The sequence below is a fragment of the Brienomyrus brachyistius genome, chromosome 11 (assembly GCF_023856365.1).
Source record: "Brienomyrus brachyistius isolate T26 chromosome 11, BBRACH_0.4, whole genome shotgun sequence".
NCBI classification, from domain to species: domain Eukaryota; kingdom Metazoa; phylum Chordata; class Actinopteri; order Osteoglossiformes; family Mormyridae; genus Brienomyrus; species Brienomyrus brachyistius.
Window position 1 is genome coordinate 7716995 of NC_064543.1, and position 12244 is coordinate 7729238.

The 12244-nt window shown below is 41.8% G+C and overlaps 1 long non-coding RNA gene across 1 annotated transcript in view; it reads left to right on the forward strand.

Moving 5' to 3' along the window:
- LOC125751548 (uncharacterized) overlaps positions 1 to 12244 on the forward strand; it is a 63501-nt gene that overhangs the window by 44646 nt on the left and 6611 nt on the right. The gene's annotated exons all lie outside the window — the stretch shown is intronic.

The window sequence follows — 12244 nt, forward strand, 5'->3', positions numbered from 1 at the left end:
ATGAATCACCTTGTGCTGTACTGTCGTGTACCTTTTATGGTACGTGTCTACGTCCCATTCAGCGTGTTCCCCTGCTTCATGCTTTGGGCTTCCTGGAATGGGCCTTTATATTTGCCAGCCTGATTTAACTTATCAACCGGTGAGGCCTTCACATAGCTTTGTGTGGGCATTGCAAGTCAGCGGGCTAAGCCTCGGTGCCTGTGGTCGGAAGGTTGCCGGTTTGAGTCCAGCCTGGCTGGAATAGTCACATCTGTGGCCCCTTCAGCAGGGCCCTTAACCCTGAGCTTCATGGCTGCCACTGCAGGTGGCTGCCCTGTGCTGCCAAGCTTGCTCTCGTCTGCATGTGTGTCATGAGGAGCGGGGGGGGGGGGGGTAGGCGATTGAGAGAATTTCCCTCTGGTGATCAATAAAGTGTCGTCATTATTATTATTTTTTATTTATTTATTGATAAGAAAGTTGGCTTTCTTAGGTTACAGCTTCCCAACATCACGCATGTAAATAGGCGACATTCATTAGCCCCCCCCCACCCCCGTGCTAAGCGGCAGAGTCCTGTGTAACAGATCTCTGTCCTTAGTTTTCATTGGGTCTGTCGGTTCTCTTCCCACTTGCCTCGCTGCCAAAGACGAAACAGTAAATACTCAGTTTGAAAAACGAGGGGTGTTCCGTTAGTGCTTTTGGTGAGGGGTCCTGTGGAAAGGCCATAGAAATGGATCTTTACTGAATCTTCTTTACTGGGATAATTTTGTTATTTAGTCAATACTTTCACTCATTTCCATAGCCAGTTATTTTGACTGCATAATTCAGATGAAATATTTTGTAGAAGGAAGTCCGGATGCTGAACCTTCAAGTTACATATTTGTGTCTTTAACCTCCATGCCACCCCATGGAAGTGAGAACTGTTGTTCCCGAGCCTGATGAACTCCAGAGTGGAAGCCACAGTAAATACAGTCGTCTTTACACGTTCCCATGGGGACACGTTGACAAATATTCCTCAATGGAGCGTGAATCTTGTGTTTCGCTTGGGACACAGTGAAGTGTCTCCTCTTTGCTTCCAGGCTGGAAATTGATTCTACATACGCTCTGTAACCTTGTAAACAAGATCCCCGCTATGACCAGACATGCCAGTGAGTCTGCGGGGAAACATGATGGTTTGCAGCTCAGAGACACTGAGTGAGCGTGGCGTTCTGAGAAGTCACTTTGAAGGATATGTCAGAAAACCATTTAACCATAGAAGGAAGCCAGATCTGTCCGCTGTCAGCATTGTGACGCGCTTATAAAACCGCGCGGTGGTGCCTGCCTGTCATTAATTCTGCTTAACACAGGCCGCAACATGCTGCCTTCTGTTCGTGAGAAAACCAATCACAGGGTTGCTAGAAAAAGTGATCTGTCACCTGGAACTTGCCTAACACTCCAACTATGGCCTCTTCTTCTAATTCCAGCATAACCCTTTTTTCCATCCCTTGTAAACACGTGGCATGTCATGCACTCGATGTTGGTGCGCCCATCGTGTTACACAGGCGGCTGCTTAGGGTGCCATCTTCTGAGGGGGTGCTGACTTATGTAGGGTGCCGTTTGAAACAAAGTGAAATTGCTGGGGGGCAGGAGGGTTGAAGCTTGCCTAGGGCGCCACTGGGGCCCCGACCAGCACTGAATGCACGCCACGTCAACAAGCAAGCACAATGGCCATTAATTCTTTAATCTGTGCTGTTTTAGGTGCTGTGTGCTGAGCAATCAGCACCACCCTTGCATTGCAATAGCTGTAGGACATCAGTAAAATAGCCGTCGCTTAATTGTAAATGACTTTTTGAGTTGAAGGTGTGGCGGGTAATAAGCGATTGCATATGTCTGTGCAGTTATTACTGGCTTTTGGCAAGTGTGTGAAAGTTCCATTTGCACATCGCCTCTTGTGTTGTCATTTATGTGCATCTTCTTCAGAAAATAAAGCAAAGATTTTCATGTGTTGAGCTTTGTGTCGGAGCCTTAGTTTAGATAAGGGAGCAGTGGCCAGCTTCCTACATGCAAGGTCCAGTCTATAGAGTAATCCTTGTTCTCAGTATGATACCCAAAGATCCACAGTGAGGATTCTGCATGGTAGGGTTAGTCACCCTAGTGGCCCGGTGGAGTTACTGGTCTGGGTTAATGGGATAGTTGGTGACAACTGCATTTAGCGAAGTTGAGGCTGCCTGTATTGTGATTACAGTGGAAATCTAAGAGCAGGTTAACCTGTAAACACAACAGCAAGGATTCTGTTGAGAGTGGGTCTGCCTCTGAAGGACATTGGATGTGTTTTGTCACTGATGTGTAGGACTTTGATTGTCTGATCATGGTAACAGATTGATCATGGGGGCCGTATTGTGTGACGAGTGCTTTTGCATGCATCAGCACCGGAAAGTCACATTTCTCAATTTTTTTTACCCCCAAGATCTACAACAGTTATTCAGTGTAAAATTACAGATGATTAAAAAGAACTAGACATTTCCCCATAACTGCCACAATTGTATCTGTAAATACAAAAACATTTTCCATAGCTTGTTTCTAACCAATTCAATTTTTGCCCTTTCGGCACAAATGAAGAACTAGATGGTAATTGTCATGAGGCTTCTTAATTAGGAAGACTGTAGATGTTAAATCAACCTTTAGATATGTCAAGTGTGTTTGTTTTTTTTTCATATTAATTGATAGTTTAGCATCTATTTCCATGCTTTGCATGTAATTCTGCCAAATTATTAAACATTATTTTTTTTTAAAAAGTATGAAAGATTAGTGCAGCAATTGGAGAGCAAATCTCTAAAACTCATTCATGAAAATGATTGTGGACTTATTGAGTTCTGGAAATTTAACTAAAGTTCTTCATTGGATTAAGAAAGGACTGGGTGAGTTTTGGTCTAATCTTAAAAACAACAAAAATGGCCTGAGTATTGAAGCTTGTTTTTCAGTAAGTTTTCAGTTTTTTTTTTCCAACATTAAATATTTTTTATTTCATACTCATTTACAGTCTCCACCTGGGTCACATGTGTGTGGAGTTTAATGTTGATTGAGGATATTACAGCCCTTCTTGGGCCTCAAACCTAGAAACTATGGGTTACAAGTTCATGCCCTTAAGCTCTGTTACCAGCTATCTACAATAAATAAGAAGGCACACCTGAAATGGCGCTGCATCCTGAGTCTTCCACAAGGGCGTGAGAGAGCCCCCACATTGATGGGATGCAGCAAAGACGAACCTAGATGCTCTGTTTAAAGAGCTATGAGAGGGCAGTATGCATTATTCTGATTGAAGGCAGGAGCGCCTGAACAGCCTTTGCAGGGGCAGAGATGTGGCACTGTAGCACTGATTTGTCACTACTTGTAGACTAAAGGGCAAAATGATTTATTTTATATCGGAATGGGAATAGATACCACAAGCAGAAGATGAACTAAAGCTGCAAATGTTGTCCCTGCTAGAGGTAGACCACTGAGGAGCTGGAGGTGGTGGATGGAGCAGAGTGAGGCACACATCCCGCATCACATGACCTGCGTTCACAGGGGAACTCTTTCAGGCCAATAAAGGGATTAATCTGACTTTCAATCCAAAGACAAAAATGCGGATTTCTGCCACTGAAAGATCCAAGCCACAAGGAAGTGTGGACAATTTTCAATGGGCAGCTCTTGGCTGCTGAAACTAGGCTAAGTCCACAGAGCGGGTTTGTGTGGTCCTCAGCCATTCAGCAAACAACCCTGCAAGCTGCTAATCGGACCAGAACGCCGTATCTGTTACAATAGCAAAGGCAGCCTTTCAAGGTCCATTTTCTCTCCTCCATGAACAGAGTGAATGCAGCTAATTTTTTAACCAGCTCCTTTGAATCTCTCAATCATAAGATACCCCTGTTCCCAGCTCAGTGCTGGGGGTCACTTGCTTATGTTTCAATCTGAGATTTGCTGCTCCCGGATCCGCTGCGTTATCTTTACACGTAACACACTCTGGATTTCGCTCCTTGATTTACACCAAGTCGGCTTTTTACATCAAACTAATTCATCAAGTGTTGCTAAAGAAGCAAGCGGGCAATGATTAACGGTAACAATGATCAATTTGCTTTTTTTTTGTAATTAATCACTGTCACGATATTCTTGATCGAAAATATACTTTACAATGATAACATTACCAAATAACGTTTTGTAGGAGGTAAAAAGGACAAAGAAATATTCCTTTGTCACCAAGATCCCTCCATGCCCATTGTTACAGCCATATGCTTGCTCTGTGGCCAGTTGTGGGTGTGCTGTGTCTCTTTTCATTGCGTCAAATGAATCCTTTCATCTCTATCTTCCACTGCTGCTTTAAATGTGGAAATACGAGATGGGGAGCCCCCCCCCCCCATCCATTCTTATAGGGGCTCTCTGAAGTCTGTGTTAGATGTCAGCGACAGGTCAACCAAAAGGTATAGAGCTTTGTTTAAGATTTTAGCCAGGACAAATGGTTTGTTTGGTGAGGGGTTTAAAACCACAGACTACCATCTAAACACTGGCTTAATGCCGTCAGAAGTTGCCAGCATCTTAAAACCAGCACCAATGACTTGGAACCATGGAAACGCACAATTTGTAAAACACACTTGAGAGCTGCAGAAAGAAAATAAACGCTGAGGAAGTTACAAAAGGTGAAACGCTCATTGGGAAAGTCCGCCTGGATTATTGTCGTTGTTGTGTTGTGCGATGGGAATAAACCCAGATCAAAGTACTTTGAGTTGCTCCCGTTTAGCCTTTTTTTGTGTCAGTGAAGGTGCCACTTTGCAGCTCTCTCTGAATTGAGAGCTGATAAGGTGACTGTTTTTCAATGTATGGCCGTTTCTTTCGACCTGAATGGTAATGGACTGTGACGCAGCACCCACTGAAATGTAAATCTGGGTGAAAAAGCTGCCTGAAATCAACATGGTGCAGTAATTACTTTGCGCCCCAGGAAAAAACAAAACACCAACATTATCACCCGGGAAAGTTGCTAATTCGTGGGGCATATCCTTCACTAAACGTTTTACTGCACTTTCCCATTGACCCTCTGAGGCTAGCAGCTAGCTTGTACAGGGGCCACGACTCAATTCCTATTTGCTGGCTTTGTATTAAGAGGTCAGTTGCTGTGGTACAATACAGTATGTGATTGATCTCTTCTAAGCAACCTGCCTGAGAAATAGGGACCAGGGAGCAGGTCATGTGCCACAGCTGGATTGCAGGTGGACTGGTGTTGCCTAAAGCTATTAAGAAAAGCTGAAAAGGTTCTTCAGGAAAGTACACTCTGCCTTTCCCTTAGCTTGTGTTCTGCGCTCTGTCTCACATATTGTTCCAAATTTCATACATTTCACTTTGTAACTGAAATGGATCTATTTTTCCTTCCCCCATTCAATGGTTCTAATGGCCAGCTGACTAAAGGGTCTTCTTCGCATGCTTTCCAGATAGGCCCATGGGGGCTGTGCGTAGGGGGTTGGTCAGCCTTTTCAGTACTGCCAGTGAATTCAGAATTAGAACCTGGGCAGAAGAGGTACCTGGATTACAACCCAGAGAGCCTGAAAACATGACACTAGTGGAAAGCCGGTTGTTTTATCAGCCAGGTTTTGTATGCAAAGTAAGTGCTTCGCAAATGAATGTGATGTATTGATTAGTTAATCCATTACAGAGATAATGAATAATCTTCACCCTTATCTCTTGATTTTTAAACAGAACACCTCTGCTGGACGTCAAAGGTAAATGGGTGATAGATGAAAGTTTCTTGAATTATAAATGAAGTAAGAGGCATGCCTGCTACTGTCCCTAGAGTGTCTTTCAAGGCTGCTCTGCTGGGGATGTTCATTGACAAGATGTTTTTGAAGGTGAAACGGAACACACATTTTTCACTTCTTTATACAGCTGGAGCTGTAGCTGTCCAAGGGTAGGTCAGTGCTGTCCTGCAGTTAGCACCATCAGCTTGGGAGGTCATGCTACACACTGCCATGTCGCTGATGTGCCATGTAAATATAATGCAGCCATAAACAGAACAGACGGTTAGCTACAGGTTTGTCCTTGGATTCACATCTGATAATCTATACAGGGCATTTGGCCTGCAATACCTGCTATTTCCCCAGATACCCACCTACTAATTATTTGGTTTTGCTCCAAATTCATTATTCATCTGTTCATTTGTTCAGTTGTCTTTGTCCCACACTATAGCCTGATTTATATATACTGTAAGCAATCTTTTTAAATTTATACCATGCAAATACAAGCTGATCTGCGTATATCTTTATAACTGTATAGTTTTCTTCCTTTACACCGTGTTAATGAATTAATATGCAAATCTGTATTCTAATTGCAATAACGGGCGAGTGCAGGCTCCATATATTGGATTACCAAAGCATTTGTTGTAAGTCGTAAGATGATTTTCTGGCCGAGTTAATCTTTCCTTTCTGTTTTATATGGGTTAACTTTAGCACTCCACACTTCAGCGATAAGATGCTATTGGCACTGATAAGGTGGCTTTGTCAGATTTTTAATTGTTTCACTGTGCTGACTGACTGTCAGTAAAATGTGTCACGTTAAAGCATAAGGTCGCGGTTCCAGGAACAGGAGTGCATGTTATCTAAAAGGTGAGCGTAGTTCCACGATGTTTCGGTTTCCCCGACTCCATTTATGATGCCGAGGCATAGGGGTGTTTGTGTGTGATATATTTCATGGCTTTATGTAGCCCTCCCCATGCTCTTTCCACGTCTCACAGTCAAGTCTTTTTTTTGATTTTGAGGTTTGAATTTGACAAAAATATAATCTGCCTAGAGTCTCCGCCTGGGTCACATGTGTGTGGAGTTTGCATGTTCTCCCCATGTCATCCTGGGGTTTCCTCCGGGTACTCCGGTTTCCCCCCACAGTCCAAAAACATGCTGAGGCTAATTGGACATGCAAAATTGCCCGTAGGTGTGCATGTGTGAGTGACTGGTGTGTGAGTGTGCCCTGCGATGGGCTGGCCCCCCATCCTGGGTTGTTCCCTGCCTCATGCCCATTGCTTCCGGGATAGGCTCCGGACCCCCCGCGACCCAGTAGGATAAGCGGTTTGAAAAATGGATGGATGGATGGATAATCTGCCTATAATGTGACCTGCTAAGCTAATGGTTGTCGAGTCAAGTCTCAAGAAGGGTCGTGCTGCTAACTGTTAAGTGACAGACGCCACTGAAATATCCAGGTGGGTTTAAAAAAAGCTTTTCTGGATCAAACCTTGATAAAAATATAAACCTATTATTCCTTTAAAGTGGGAAAGGTGCTAAAAATTCTCACGGTGTCCTCATAAACCTTCTAAAATGCTAGCGATGAGGTGACGTGTGTGGATCTGAAGGTAACGGTGTCAGGCCCTGTGAACGTGTAGCTTTTTAGTGACCTTTCTGTGGTTTCCATGACTGCCAAGCTAACGCAAACAGGGATGTCGACACAAGAGGGCAAGCAGGCAATCGGAAAGCAAGAATACAGCACAGGCAGTATATAGTGTATTTACATCATGGAAGGGTTCGGGGTGCAGGCAGACTATTCCTATCATGATATTCACATGGGCTGTACAGAAAAGCCAAAGGAAATAAAATTGATATCTATATAAGGAAGTTTTTTTTTTCCTCTGGGAGGAATGAATCGGTCCTGATTCCACCTCTTTGTTTTCTCTCCAGTGATGTGAAGTTATTGGCTGTTTATTATTATTATTATTATTCAACCCAAATGAAATTGCAATGGAGAATTTAGCATTCGTGATAACTATTCAGTTGTTATCATTCATTTGATAAGCATTTAATAAGTCAGCCTGGTTTAGCACACCGCGTGCATTAAATTTCAGCCTAATTTTATTCAAATGCGTTCTGTGACAATAAAGGCATCACTTCCAGAATATGATTCCTAAATCTGGTAGAGGCAGAAATCTATACACTACAATGAAATGAATCTAAAGAAAGTTGAAATTTGCCTTGAATTAGGAGTGTGTCGCCCACTTAAGTAAAGATTCGCATTATGAAGCGTAAGATCAATTTGTTCTTACGACGTCATCATCATCAGCGCCGCCATCACCATCATCGTCAGTTAAAAAGGACATTGAGCTAATGGTTTGTTTTGTTTTCTGTGCCATTTCTACCAAACAAAATGGATATGTTAAAGCACTTCTCCATCAGACAGAAGCCTCATTAGTGTCTTGATGGGTTTTCCCCCCAGACAAATTGGTGCTCGCGCGTGCATTGTGATTTTTTTCGGTTCATAATGTGACTTCGGGACACTGACATTTGGAGGCAGCGCTGATGTCTGAGGACAGAAATTATAACCGACGTGCAGCGCATGCCTTCCGTTTGCGAAAATGAGGCTCATTCTGCTCGCGCTATAGTTTTCACAAAGCGACCGAACGTTATGAGGCGTAAGTTTTTTGTTAAAAAAAAACGGAACCAAATTAAGGACAGCTGCTTTTTTCTTTGTTTAAATTCATATTAAAGCAACATAAAACTGATTACAACAACTATATCCTACATTTTAAATCCTTGGGAGTGTTTTGAAATGAAGTAATGAAAGAAGTCTTCAAACCGTCAAAAACGTCGTTATGTCTGAACTGCTTTATTATTACCAGTCAATGATGAGGGTAAGGCGAAGTAATTCAGGCAAGATGGAGACAAACATTGACTTCAAAAATTAGATAAAATTTAAGACCATCTGTCTTTGGACCAGAAAAAGACAGAAATTTTAAAAATCCTTTCACATCCTGACTAAATCCTGTCGAGCTCATTAATGAAAACAAAGCGTTCTTCGTTTAGCGCACTGCCCCCCTTGCTGTCGAAAGAATGCCATGTTTTTGGGCGAGAGGAACAGTCCTATGGGTGCAGTTTTCCCCGTTCTCATTAGTGAACGCATCCTTGGGTATCGGGTTTGGGAATACATCCCGCCATTCTACCCCAATGCGCTTTCTGTCTCACAAGACTTCGCTACAGATGTATTGTAACACAATGCCAATTTAACACACATGACTGCTTCCCTGTGACACGCAGGCAGGACAAATGCAGCTACAGTTCTCTGTGTCAAATGGGTAGTCTGCCACCACTCCCTTTAAAGCCAGAGCTCTGTTACAATAGCTCCAGATCAGTGTAGTGAGACAGCCCATTTTGACTGCGGCACCAAACACTATTCCATTATCCCAGTATGTTCTCCTATCACTCACACGTCTCCATTTCTCCAGAAGCTTTTCTGAATTCTTGCAGTGTTGTGACACAAGCTTAATATTAGCTTGTATTATGGTGACATGAATAGTTTTTATATAAATAAAGCATTTAATTTATAGCTGTCCCCTTTTTCCATTCTTTTGGCCTTTAATATTTATTGATGAAGGTAAAGATTTTTTTTCCTGAAAGATCAAATTAGCAGACCGTTACTGTCACGATCGCTGGCGGACAAAGCGGCGATCGTGCGAGGCGAACGGGTAGGAAGCAGGCAGACAGGCGGAAGTCGGGGTAAACCAGGGATTTAATAAGGACAGGGAGCATGGGACATGTAACGCCAACTAACATCAATGACAGACAACGGGTTAGTACAAAACAGGAACTTAAATACATGGAACAAGGCAGCAGGAAACAAGACACGACTGGGCACGATCAGGAAATCACACGTGGGTAATTAGGGGGCGTGGCACACACGAGGAGCGGACGAGCCGGGCATGACAGTTACATTTACTTTAAAGTATATCAAAAATATGGAACCATGGTTATTTTCAGCTCAGCGGCCTACAGGTGCATATTTGGTTGTCAGTTCAAAGAGTAAAGGACAACTGATTCACATGATCAGTCTTCAGGCCTCGTTGGCAGGGTTAGGCTAATTGCTTTGATAACTCTGCAATTGCAGACTCCTTCAGGAATTTTCAGGTTCTGTTTTATTGTACGCAGTGCAAACTCAGATAAGATCACGCTGCACACATCCAGAAGCACAATTACCTTGCCATGAATGTGTTGTTTATTTTATATTAAGTTTTGTGTTTAACAAGATAACATTTGTGTAGATGCAAAACAGGATTCACTCATGACGTGAACATTGCCCCTGTAAGGTACATTTTCAGTTCGCCTGTGGTTTTATGTCCCTTAAATCACTCCTGGACAATCTCGATTGATCATCAGGATGTCTGCTGATAAAGGTATTTTCAGGTTTTGCATAAAACTGGGACTTCACAGTGGTGGATTAACATGCCTGTGTTTATTCTGGTACGAGGAAACCTCATAACAGTATATATTACAATCTAACAGTAAGTACTGCTGTACATGATAGTACACCGATTTTCACTCTCCAGAAGGTAGGGCTGTGCGATATTACCAAAATCTCATATCCCAATATAAGTCATCTAATATCCCGATAATGAGAGATACCGCAGCTGCACCTCATATTTATGGATTTTTTTTTTCTACAAATCATCTGTGATACTAACTAGACAAAAATCCGCAAATGAAAAGGAGTGAGGTAACAAACGTAACGCAATTCACAAATAGGAAGTGATCCAGAAATATGCAAAACCCTTTTCACGTGTACAAATCACCCCGTATTTTGGTGGATATGATTTTACACAACACAAATAAAAATATATATTTGTGGATAGTGATGTATTTGTGATTTATTTTTTTCTTCTACAGAGCACCTGCGGTATACAGAGCCCCTAAGAGGTCTGGGTGGGAAAATATTTCTCTCGCAATAGTTTTGCGTTCCCTCACAAACTTAAATATCACTGTGCAGAAAGTGAATTATTGTTATATTGACCTGATATTATTGATAACATTTGATAATTAACTTGGTCAAAGGTGCATGTGGCAAAGTTCAAGGTAAATTCAATCGTTTTCTCAAATATTACCCTTTTAAATTACTGTGAATTGTACCTCATTAAATAGGTTGGTGAAACCTAACCACCTCCCAGCTTTTCTGGGGCCCATGTCTGCTTTGGGAAAACATTAAATAAGACGAATTAATGACTTCCACCCCATTGTGCATTTCACATTGGCTCTTATTTCCGGTAAATGAATTCTGGGGTAATTAATAAGACACCCCCCTTACTAGGTGGTCAAAAACAAACTGCATGATCAGCTCTGCCTTTTAATGCAATCCACAGTACAATGCTTGAATTCACTGAGCTCTTCAGAATGACCCATTCTTTCACAAATGTGTGTAAACCTGACTGCATGGCTAAGTGCTTAATTTTATACGCCTGTGCAACGGTTTGAATGATACACCTGAATGCAATGATTAAGAGGCGTGTCCCAGTACTTTTGTTCATATAGTGTATTTCTGTGAAGGGCCTGGGAACATCTCATGATTTCTTCCATTAAGGCAAATACTTTCCCACCCCTTCTTGCTGAACTTCTATTTTAACGTTAAAATTTGTCTTCAGCGAGTTTCTTTCTTGAGAGTAAGCACGGTTATCTACTAGAAGTTGCACCGATTTGAACATTTCAAAAAGAACAGTATTGTAATAAAATGTTGTTCTGTCGTCACTTGTAAGGTTTCGGCTACAGAGCACTCATGGATTGCAGGAAGCTTTAAAGAGTTATCCATATGCAACAAAACAATTTTAATAGGTACTAGGTGTATCGACTGATTATATAGAGCAATGCTAGCTGATTAGTTTAAGGATAATTTAACTTCAGTAGCATCTGTTTCCTATCTGGAAGGATTTGTACAGTTAAGTGAAACTGAACCCTTAATCAGAGCTAAATCCAGTTCCCAGCAAGTTTAAAGCTTTCTCTTTACATTATAACTCTTGTCTTGTGAGAAAGGGTTTATATAGGCCTATGTGTCGTGATTACTGGCAAGTGAATGACATTACTTATTTAAGCTATAAAATGACTACATGGAAATTGCAAAGTATGGCTGTCTCATGATAGTCAATTGGTAACCATTTGGAATTCATCTAAAATATTTAACATTCAAATTTTGTGCCATATGCCCCAGTGTTTTGCAAATATTGGAAAATGAAGGATTACGTCAATGGAATGAAAATTGCAGTGTTATTTATTGCATACATCAGCTTTTTTTTTTGGAATTATTTCTTTGTCGTAGATAATTCCAGTTTCCAAAATGCTGATGTCAAGATCATGATGTATTACATTATCGACGTCGAGAAACTGCAGGTTATAAATATACTCTACCAAGCAGATGTATCCGTCAGAGTAGCTTAGCTGAGGAAATCATCTAATTGTAGAATTTCACAATTAGCTTTAAAGTCTAATATGGGAGTGGGCTGCCTTCGCATACGGTAATAGCATTTGTCACA